Raw genomic sequence first — 11,258 nt, forward strand, 5'->3', positions numbered from 1 at the left:
ACATCAATAACTATGACTATATAATTCCTTTGGCTCCGTAATGTTAAAACGTAGCTATTTAACCTTTGACATATTGATAATGTAAAAGAAGGAGGACGGAGAAATCTTTGTAGAAATTAGTGTTCGCAATGATGCTGCGTTAAAGCTGACAAGGAAAATAAAACTAAATACGAAGATTTTATGTTCGGTATGAAAATAAGTAGGATTCTTAGGAATATGACCATCATTCCAGTGATTAACTGAGCAATTGAACTCATGAAAAAAAAAACAATTACAAAAAAACGGTCTGGCAAATATACACCGTGAACCAAGTACAAGAAGGGTTCAAACACTTGCACTTAAACGGACGGTTAGGACCTGAAAAATATCTCTCGTTTGAATGGATGAGCGTATAAACGACTGGCGTCCGGTAGGATGCCCCATTAGGGACTTGAAACAAATACTAAGAAAAATAAATAGACAACTATCCTTTGAGGAAAAAGTCAGAATAAAGGAAGTAACTTCTTGATTAAGGAATAGAGTTTCCTCCCTTTAGCACAGAACCATAAAACGTAAAATATATATGTGTGTTAATTTACAATCGATTAAATACGGGGCAATGCTTTTCAAGGATATACTAATTTTATGGATGTTTGTTTTGCCCATAGACATAGCGTTAAAACTTCCATTAATTTAAAAATAATGACATTTTAAAAAAAATAAATGTTTATAATTACGTTGAAAAGCATGACGTCACAAAAGTTGAATGACGTAAATAAAGACTGATTAACAAAGAGCTGAGAATTACAAGCGGTTTAAAGCGAGTGATCTACACAAAATAAAGAGAGAAAAGTCGAGAGAGCTGTGAGATATGAATAGTAGCGATTGAGAAAGAGGGGGAACGAAAGAGATAAAATAGGAGAGTGGACGAAGGTAGGAAAATGATAGGGGAAGATGAAGAGAAAGGTAAAAATAGGATGGAGGGGGGTGAGAGTAAGAACAAGTCAGAATCTGACGGAAATGATATACCAAGCAGGATAGACGTGTCTAGGATTATGTAACAGTGCGAGGGTAAGCAACGCGTACAATGTGTGCCAGACCCTGTCAAATGCCTTACATATCTCAACAACTATTGCTCTAAAAGGAAGCCATTTGTCAATATATTAACTGACCCTGTATGATATTGCCGCTAGCAAATCAGCGGTAGATCTCTCGGAATTGAAACCATATAGCAGATCTTTGAGTAGGTTATTTTTGCTTAGATGGTTGGCAACTTCTGTATTTATTACGGACTCCAGCAACATGCTTATAGTACAAAGGAGGTTGATTGGTTTGTTCTGAGATATGGAAGATCGATCACCTGAATTTTTAATCCATGGACAGACTTACGTGGTTTTCGAAGGTGTTGAAAAGAATATTTCTTTAAGGCAACGCTAAAACAACTTTGTTAAAATGGAAGGTTGCTCAGGTTGCATCTTTTTGAGCGCAATGATTGAAATGTTGTCAGATGTCAGTCGCTTTGCTGTAATCAAACTGCTTGATAATTCTAGAAACATCTCGGTCAGTTATATAGATGTCGCTCAGCGCATTGCCAGCCATGGGAGGGAATACTGGGGATAATAAGCGTTTTGATCAAGCGGGAAGGAATTAGATGCGAAGTTCTTAGCGAATTGTTTGGCTTTGTCAGATGTTGAAGTAATCACCTGATTTCCGTTGATGATGGTTGAGATGAACGTTACGCATCTTTTCAGAATCTTGTTTATTGTGCGCTAAACAGGGTATCTAACACCTTCTAAGCTACTTTAGCCTAAACCGTTGGGGCAAAGGACTCTCTTTCATTTTCAATAATATTTAAGCAATGTTTACAAGCAGTCTTAAAGATCGCTTTAGTTTTTTGACATCGTTTTCGTGTAAAACAATCAAAATAGTAATTTCTTTGTGTAATTACAGCAGCACATTCAGGGGTATGCCACGGTTGGCTATTTGGTTTAACGAGAACGTTTTTAGATGGTGTATAGCTATATATGCAAACAGTTAGTGAATCTGCCAAGTCGGATGCTATAAAGTATGCAACCTTTATGAGCATGGGGATAAAAAAATAAAATGTCAACAGTATGATTATTTCATGCGTTCTGGCAAAGTTCTCAGGGATGTCGTTGCGGGACATTTTGGTTGTGGGTAACCTGTAATGCGAAACTATGTTTTAGCTGGAAACACCTATATTAAAGATGAAATGGGAGTGCCTGTTGTTGTTGCTTGTTGTTGTTAAGCATCATTCATACATTTCGTATGAATTAAATAGTTTTTGCTGCTGTTCGTTTCTTCTATATCTTTCTAGATAGAATTCTTTCTCCAAAAACATTCGACAGTGATGGAAGGGTCCACGTGAATGTTGCGAACATCCCTAACTAAACGTGTTTGTGTGGAACGAACTAGATTCATGCTTATCACACTAAGGATGTCCGTCTCGTTAACCACGTAGTCATCGTCACTAACCTGTTGTCGATTTGTGATTATTGCTGATTTTGTCTGTATGTTTACGCATTTGTATCATCCACGTATTAAAGTTGTCTCTCTGGTGTTTTTATAAGTGTTTTTAATTAAAATTTTACATAAACAACCAGTATTAGGATAAAAAAGATCCTGGGTTAACGATTACGAAGCGACACGGACGCATAATGATTTATAAACTTATCGATACGCTAAAATACCACACTCCGAATCCATTCTCACTTGAAGTTTTAGAACCTGTCAATCTACATATATAAGTTAAATAGAAACAATCGTGTATAGACTTTTTGCTATTTACTTGCCTCATCACCAGGGCAGATTTAGACACAATATTGTTTTTTAATGTGGGGAAGATCCAGCTCGCCAAAAAGGGGAACTCTTGATAAGAACACAAATTAAAATTGTCTCAGTCTAGAAGTATTTCTGCCCCACTAACCGAGGTTGTAATGTTGTTCTGCACTTTGTTTCTAGCCAAAAGGCCAATATCACAATACACATTTGTTATTGACAAAATATACGCCGATAAAACAATTTAATCTGCACCGTAATCGCGTATAGAAAATATAAAACAGATGTGATGATAGTATGTACACCATATCGAGGTCGATCGTAAGGGTCATCCTTCAGATCAGCATCGGAGCATGTCTCGCTTCAGAGAAAGTCTGTGAGGGTAGTCTGCGCGTCGGCGCCGCCGGACACCGATCGTTTTTTACATACCCGCACTTTTGCACGTTACCCCGTGTGTTTGCAACCTATGGCTAAGACCCTGTTGAATGTTATCTATTCTTTCCGGGAGAGTTCAGAGCCTGCTGGGACGCCTTCTTTCGGTGTAAGAAGAGACTTTTTGTTGTTGGTATCTTTGTCTTACTCATTCTACCAACGCAGGAGGAAGAACGCTGATGTTGTTCGTCCGAGGCCTGTGGCAGTGGGAAAACACTTTCGGTCACTGCGGCACTTATAGATGTTCAATTACGGGATCGGGATTGCTTTTGCCCTGTCTGCCATGCTATGCCTTTGCTATCTTGGCGATAAGTAAAATGTCGCCATGAAATACCCCAACAGTTGTTATTGTTAACATATAAAAATCAGCAACCTAAAAACGTTTTTCAATTAGTATTTTTTTTTTATTCAATTGTGTGCCATACAAGGCGCAGTGCCACTTTGAAGTAGAGGGCTACTATCGGGGACATAAGTTGCAGGGATAATTATGAAGGGAGATGAGTAGCAAGATGTATGTTAATATTAAATTTGAACTTCTGCACGTCAGTACAGTTAGGAAAGCGGAATCCCGGAAGGGAGTTCCAAATCTAGCAGTTCTGGGGAAGAAATTATTGGAGTAGAAGGCTTTCTTACACCTAGGGATCTCTACATTGTATGGGTGGAATTTAGATGCTTCTTGTGTCGGGGGTATTTACATCGGCGAGGGGGTACAAGTGCTTGTAGCTCGTCAGAGCATTTACCATTAAAATACTTGTAGAACAGGCAGAGGGATTCAACATTTCGTTGATGGGACAGAGACTGAAGGTTGGATGACAGTTAAGGATGTATCAAGTTGGCGACTCTCTTTTGAACCCTGTCCAAGAGTGAGAGACAAGTAGTAGATGCACCAGCCCAAATATGACAACAGTACTCCATACATAGGCAAATGGTGACATTATTTCCCCCTCCCTCATACAGTGCGTCTTAGTTTGTCAGTTTCGTTGTATTTTTTCTCTAATCATACTTCATTTGTGATTACATTTGTCCTATTTACGTTCTCCCTACGAGAACAGAATAAGACGCAAAGTAATTATTTTATGTCCTAAAAATCCAGCCTTCAAAAATGAGGCATTCTAGGTAAGGAAACAAAATAAAAAAATAAAAAAATCGCCTCAGTCTTGAAGGATTTATCCTCCACCGACTGAAGACTGAAGAGATTAAGTATAGTATCAGCACAGATGCTACACTATACTCTTAGCCTCCAATATTTTATTTGACACAGATTTCAGTTTTCAGCTTGTTAACTGCTCCATCTGTTAGTGTTTCAAATGGTCGTTTCTCAATTTCTTGATCGTTTTTTTCTTTCCTTTTCTCCTACTTTCTTTTTTGTTTCATTTCCTTTCTTATTTCTTGCACCCCCGTCCTCCATGAAAATAGTCACACTTCTAATCCGATACGCACGGAAGATACGAAAGTTTCGATTTTCAAAAAGAAGTCTTTACGTGCTCATTGGATAAACAGAACGTTATCTCGAAGACGAACGCGCGTAAATTACGTTAGCCTCGTTTGCAAATCAAAACAGTCGATCTAAATATACGCCGCTAGAGGGCGCTGTGTTTCGGCTAATAAACTACGATCAAATTAATGGAAATAAGTGTGTAACCCACCTCTGTTCTTCGTTATATTTTTATTTTTATTTTATTTTTTTATTTTTATTTTTACTTTTCCCGCCGTTTTCACTAATTCCTAATGCAATTCCTCGGAAGTCACTGTGCTAATTCAATTTCGTAACATACCCGAAAAAGTTTCTTATCCTACTGTGACGCTCCAAACTGTTACAAATCATCGCCACTAACATTGCGGAAACCAGCAAAGGCTACCATCTCTCAAATGTGTCAAATGCTGTTTAGTACCTTGAAACGCGAGTAATTCACATTTCTTCATTTTTTTTTACATTGATTTGATTATATGAAGAAATCGGATAAGGCATCATAAAAAAAATTATGTTTTTTATATCGACCGGTTTATTTACCTAGTACCAACGGAAGGGGGGGGCTCAGCTTTTCCTGGATGTAAAATACGCTTAAATATCACCAGTATTGAATTATGATCGACTATTGGTCAAGGGAGATAACTCAGCATATTTGGAGTTGTCGTCTGTCTCTTCAATTGTTACATGATAAGGGCTGTCCCCTTTTCATGTAAGTATAAAAATGGAGAATTTAGTTTAAAATGAAAATGAAATAGCAATAGAAAAATTCGAACCTCGTAATTTAGTTTAGAAATAGATTACGTGTGAGAATTTAAAAATGTAAAACAAACATTTGTTTAGAATATAGATAAATATTTCAAGGAAAGAATGTGAACTCTCAAGTTGTTATGAAATTTTAAATTGAAAGAATGCAGCTTATAAGATAATGTTTTTAACATATTGAATATAGGTTAAAATTCCTTTTGTAGAAATAGGAAAAGTTTTGGACACGTATGTCCATAACACGTGAAAGAAGGCACATGTTTTAACATGTGTATGACGTCACGGAAAATAGAAAGTTCTAGGAATAGAGAAAAAAACTTGAGAGTTAGTCAGTGAGAAAACTCGGAGAGAGACAGTCAGGCGTCTAGGAGCGAGACGTCACTTCAAGAAAAAAATGTGAAACTTTGAATTCTTGGTGATGGAACACGGCCGTGTGACGAAATAAACCATCAAGTGTTTTTTGTAAAGCTCGTCTTGTGTCTTATGATTCTTACTAAAAGGTAAAGTGGAATTGTATTATATATTTGTGTTATATGTCTTTACATACACGTCTCAACATCATCATGTCCGAACTGTCTGAACACTATCCCTTCACTCCAAGAGTTTCTTCTTCTCTTTCTTCCATCAGCAAGATCTAAGAAAGAACATTTAATATATAAGAATCGTTATAACATGAACAATCTCTCTAAGTCACTTACAAACAACATATCTCTCTCTGAGTCCTTCAACATCCCTCTCTATAATAAGACAAGAACACTCACTAAGATAAGCATCACTTATAATAAGACTCTTCTAAGACTGCGCGTATAGTAAGACTCTCTTAATGAAACTCCTATATAACAAAATTTGTGTTTACTTTTCCAGTTTGTGTTTTAACTTTCGTTCTGTACGCTCAAGAATAAAGTCTCTTCATCCCTTAAAACTGTTTCGTGTGATATACTATTATGTACTCACGATCCCACCGCTGCCACCACGCTATTTCATTCGTTCTTTTTTATATTAGGACGGTAAAAGCAGATATAGAGATCATGTTTGGTCCTCGCGGTTTTTGGTGAATGGTTCCATCATACAGTCGACTTCGGTTTTGACGCGAGATGCAGTTAACATTCGGGTCGGCTCAACCCATCTTGGGTGAATACCACCACAAGTATACGTACAGGTACATTTCTAAGCCTTAAAAACTAATAGATAAATAAATAAATTAGTTAGAAAGACGATTAGTACATTTCTGTATAGTAGGAAAAGCTCTATAGAATAAATATTATATATTTTGGCTTTTGTTTTTGAAAAAAAAACATTTAGTGTTATCAGATATAAAATGGTCTCCAAAATAACATTTCAATTTTTCACTTAAAAAAAAACTTTATATAAGAATATCTAGAGAGATCTGAACAAGGCTTGAAACGCGTTAAAAATTATTTTCAAATAAAAAATGATAAAAGGCTGAAATCCACAATTGTTGATGGCTACACTCTTTTAAATATAGATTTTTTTCTCTCGTTGGAACTACACAACCATCACTTTATATATATATATATATATATATATATATATATATATATATATATATATATATATATATAGAGAGAGAGAGAGAGAGAGAGAGAGAGAGAGAGAACGGTCGGTTAGAGTCGGAAGTTGGCAAGACGGAGTTTGCACGAATATTTATGATTATTATTATATTTTTTAATCTAAATTTATTCTACATTATTGAGGGTATTTCATTCGCACGGCTTCCATCGAGAGACTGGTTGGAAAACCTGTTTCTTTCGCTCGGAAACATTGCGCCATTTCTCATCGTTTAACTCGTTCTCGCGTACAGCGTTGATCTTTGCTCCCTGCCTCAACTTTATACAACCTATCTTTCATTACACATTGAGAAAGATTCTATTTTACAGATCTTGGTTACCTTGAACTTGGTGTGGCCCTTGTCTAAATCATGACGAGATGGCTTCATAAGTATTGATATATCATCCCTAATATGCAACTAAAAGCTAAAGAATAGTGACAAATATAAAGAAAGAATAATCCTAACCCTAACCCTTACCCTATATCGTAGCTCTTTCTGTGTAACCCCACCACCGTTTAACTTTGCAACATTGCGAGATGCGCATGTCATAATTCAGAATCCAATCTGTTACCAAGGTCGCGGGGAAAATGCTGGGATCCTTCTATCGCTCCAGAAGATATCTCACTACTGATACAATTCTCTATCTGTATAAACGCCAAGTACGTCCGAGGATGGAGTACTGCTGCCACGTCTGGGCTGGAGCTGCTAAAAACAGCCTATCCTGCCTTGACAGTATACGAAATAGACTTCATAGCTTAGTGGGGCATGCCCTTTTCTCTTCCCTGCAACCTCTCTCCCACTGAAGAGACGTTGCGACCCTGTCTCTGTTTTATCGTTATTTCCATGGCAAGTGCTCGTCCGAGCTCCAATCTCTGGTCCCCGTTCGCCAATCTCTCTTAGAAGTGCACGCTAGTGGAATTCTCTTCCGTTTGCCTGTTTCCCCCCTGACTACAACTTGGATGTCTTCAAGTCCAACATAAACAAATTTCTGCTGAATCGCCCCCTTAAGTAAAACACTTTGTCAAATCTCCTATACTAACGATTACTACGATACTATCCCATTGATTACTGTACACGCAATAACCCTTATCTCTGAGTGGCTGCCGGACCTTGATAATCGTGACCTTCATGTAAAAAGAATGTAATCACAAAAAAACGTATCTTTACTTTTTATTTTTATTTTAACTTGAATCATCTGACGATATAGACGGATACTTATATCCTGTCTGTTGAAGCAAGTTGTAATGAATTAAGTTAATACACCTGATCTCATAATAATAAAAGTATAAAAGTACACACAAACACACACACACCCACATACACACACACATATATATATATATATATATATAGTAATTTATAAAATATATATGGCGATATATATTTTATAAATTACTAACTAGCTCTACCTACGTATTGAGCACTTTTGAAGTAAATACTTAAAGTTTACGCATAAATCTATACTTTCGTATATTAAATTTGTGTGAGTAAATGAAGTAGTTATATATATATATATATATATATATATATATATATATATATATATATATATATATATATATATATATCGTCGGCCGATTTCTCGTATCCGCGATTTTCAGTTTCCTCTTTCCTCAGTGTTTGGATCGCAGATGGCTTCTCAGACAAATCTGAGCGTGGAATTTGCGTGCGCAGAGAAGACAAGCAATGTTTGGCAGGGGGCGTTGTTGTTCAGCACGATTTTTTCTTGCCTGCCTCTTGATCTCCACCAGTCTTCTTCTTTCTGCTTCGTATTCTTTGGTACCATGTATGATGGAATGGCGCCACAGGCACCGATCCTGAGATGTTGTTTCCCAGATGTGAAGATCTAATCCGGTGTTTTTTAGGGTGGATTTGAGTTGGTAGAGGGCGACCGATAGGTCTTTTTCTTGTGGCTAGCTCCGAGGACAGGTTTTGTCGAGGGAGCCTGTTTTCATCCATTTGGAGGATATGCACCAACCAACGGCGTCTGTACCTCATGGTGGTGACCTCAATACTGCAACTGTTTGCTCTCTTAAGAACGCTTGTGTTGGTTTCAAAGTCATACCATTTGATGTTCAGTATAGCTCGAAGTTTTTGTTGATGGAATTTTTTTAGTTTAATGAGATCACTTTGGTATATAGTCCAGGTATCACCCCATACAGAAGCGTAGGTATAACAATCGCGTGGTATACAATGAGTTTAGTTTTTTTTAAAGATGTTTATTATTGAAGACGCGCTTCGTCAGTTTACCGAAAGCTCCATAGGCGAGGCCAATTCGGCTTTCTATTTCATTCTCATTTGAGCACTTTTCGGATATTATGCTACCGAGATATGGAAAGTGATCTACTTGCTCAAGAGGAGTGTCATTCATGTGAATGCTTACGTCCTGTAAGATGGTATTGGATACTGGTTGTATTAACACTTTTGTCTTACCAATATTCACAGAGAGTCAGAAGCGATGGTAGGCTGCCGTGAAGTTTCTTACGGATATCTGGATGTCTTCCTTGGAATGGCTAAGGACTATGTTGTCATCTGTCTATTGAAGCTTTGTGATTTGCTTGAATTTCACAAGGTTTTGAGATTTTAATCTAGCAGGATTGAAAAGTCCCCCATCATAACGGTACCTAATGTCCACCCCCGGGTTATTTGGGGGAAGTTCGTGCAACATTGCAGCAAGATATAAGGAAAAAAGGGTAGGCGCAAGGATACAACTTTGTTTTAGCCTACATATAACTGGAAACGTTTTTGTTTCCTTGCCCTGGTGCGATACATATCCTGACATGCCTTTATGCAGTGCATGGGTGCGTTCTACAAAGTGGACTTTAGCTGATTCATTAATGATCTTACGAATTGACAACCATTCCTCTTCCAGGTTGCAAGAATTGGTTGGGTTTATACAAAGCTGTTTGTCGATGATGTGTTAGTATTTTGTTTTTATTTTTGTTAGGTGTAGTTTTGAGAGGTTATATTTTTTCCGAGGTTGCTGTTTTAATTCAAATTTGGGCTTCGTATATTTAGCACGTGTGATGACACGACGGTGGTCAGTGCAACAGTCATATACACTTAGTGCTGATTTAATGATATGGATATCCTTTTTATCTTTCTGACGGTCGATGGCATTGTGTAGAAGGTTCCAATGCTGATATCGAGAATGTTACCACGTGGTCTTATATCTATTTGGGAACTGAAACTGCGTGTTGCTACAGAATAGCACAAATTCTGAGCACAGTTCTAATAGAAGGCGGCCGTTTGGGTTGCATTTACCAATTCCATGCTTCCCAATGACAGAATTCCATAGATTATGGTCTTTCCTCACTCTCGCGTTAAAGTCGCCCAGCAGCATTAATTTGTCACGTTGTGGGGTTCTGGTTATAAGCTTGGTAGAATTCTCGTTTCACTTCACTGTCGGCGTCTAGGGTTGGTGCATATGCCGAAATGACAGTAATGAAGTTATCAGAAGGCAGTGGGACTCTAAGAGACATACCTCTCTCATTTACAGCTGTTGGTGTGAGCTGATGATCATGCACGATATATGACGTTATAGCAAAGCCAATTCCGTGTATTCTTTTTCCATCTTTATCTTTTCCTTTTCAAATGAAGGTGTATCCCGAGCCCTTTTCTTCCAGCTTACCTTCCTCTGAGAGTCGGGTCTCGCTTCGTGCAGCAATGTCCACATTAAGATCCGCGAGTTCCTTTGAGACCAAAGCAGTTCGTCGTGCTGGTCTGTCCGTGTCATTGAGGTCGAGCAGGTTTATTATATTCCATGCACCTAAGGGATGATTTGTGGATTTGTTTTTTGAGTATTTCTGGTTTCGACCGCAAAATAAGGTGTCCCACTGGATACGGCTTTCCAGTAAGGCACAGTTGTGGCTTCCGATTATTAGCCCACATATTCTAGGGCCTTCTCTATTCAGGGTCGGCAGCGGTTGTCCTCAATAGGCCTGCCCAGTCGTAGACGCAGGACCGAACCTCCGGATAGTCACAGTTCCAAGAGAGGGTGACCATCCGTCCACCGCCAGCGTGCAGGTCCAGACTAGAATCTCTGAGTTTCACCAAAACATGCTCCCTTCGCTCTTGTCCTATCGCCGTTGGTCTTGTCGTAGAAGAGAGTAAAATAAGTGTTAAGACCTCTGACATGCCTCCTCGTGGCCACACACGGATACTGGTGCCTTGCAGCATCAGGCTAAATGTCAGGGGATCTCGGAGCAGCAAAGGGGACAGAGGTGCTATGACATGGCCCACCAA

The sequence above is a fragment of the Euprymna scolopes genome, chromosome 18, assembly GCF_053919585.1.
Source record: "Euprymna scolopes isolate OS-2025 chromosome 18, ASM5391958v1, whole genome shotgun sequence".
NCBI lineage: Eukaryota > Metazoa > Mollusca > Cephalopoda > Sepiida > Sepiolidae > Euprymna > Euprymna scolopes.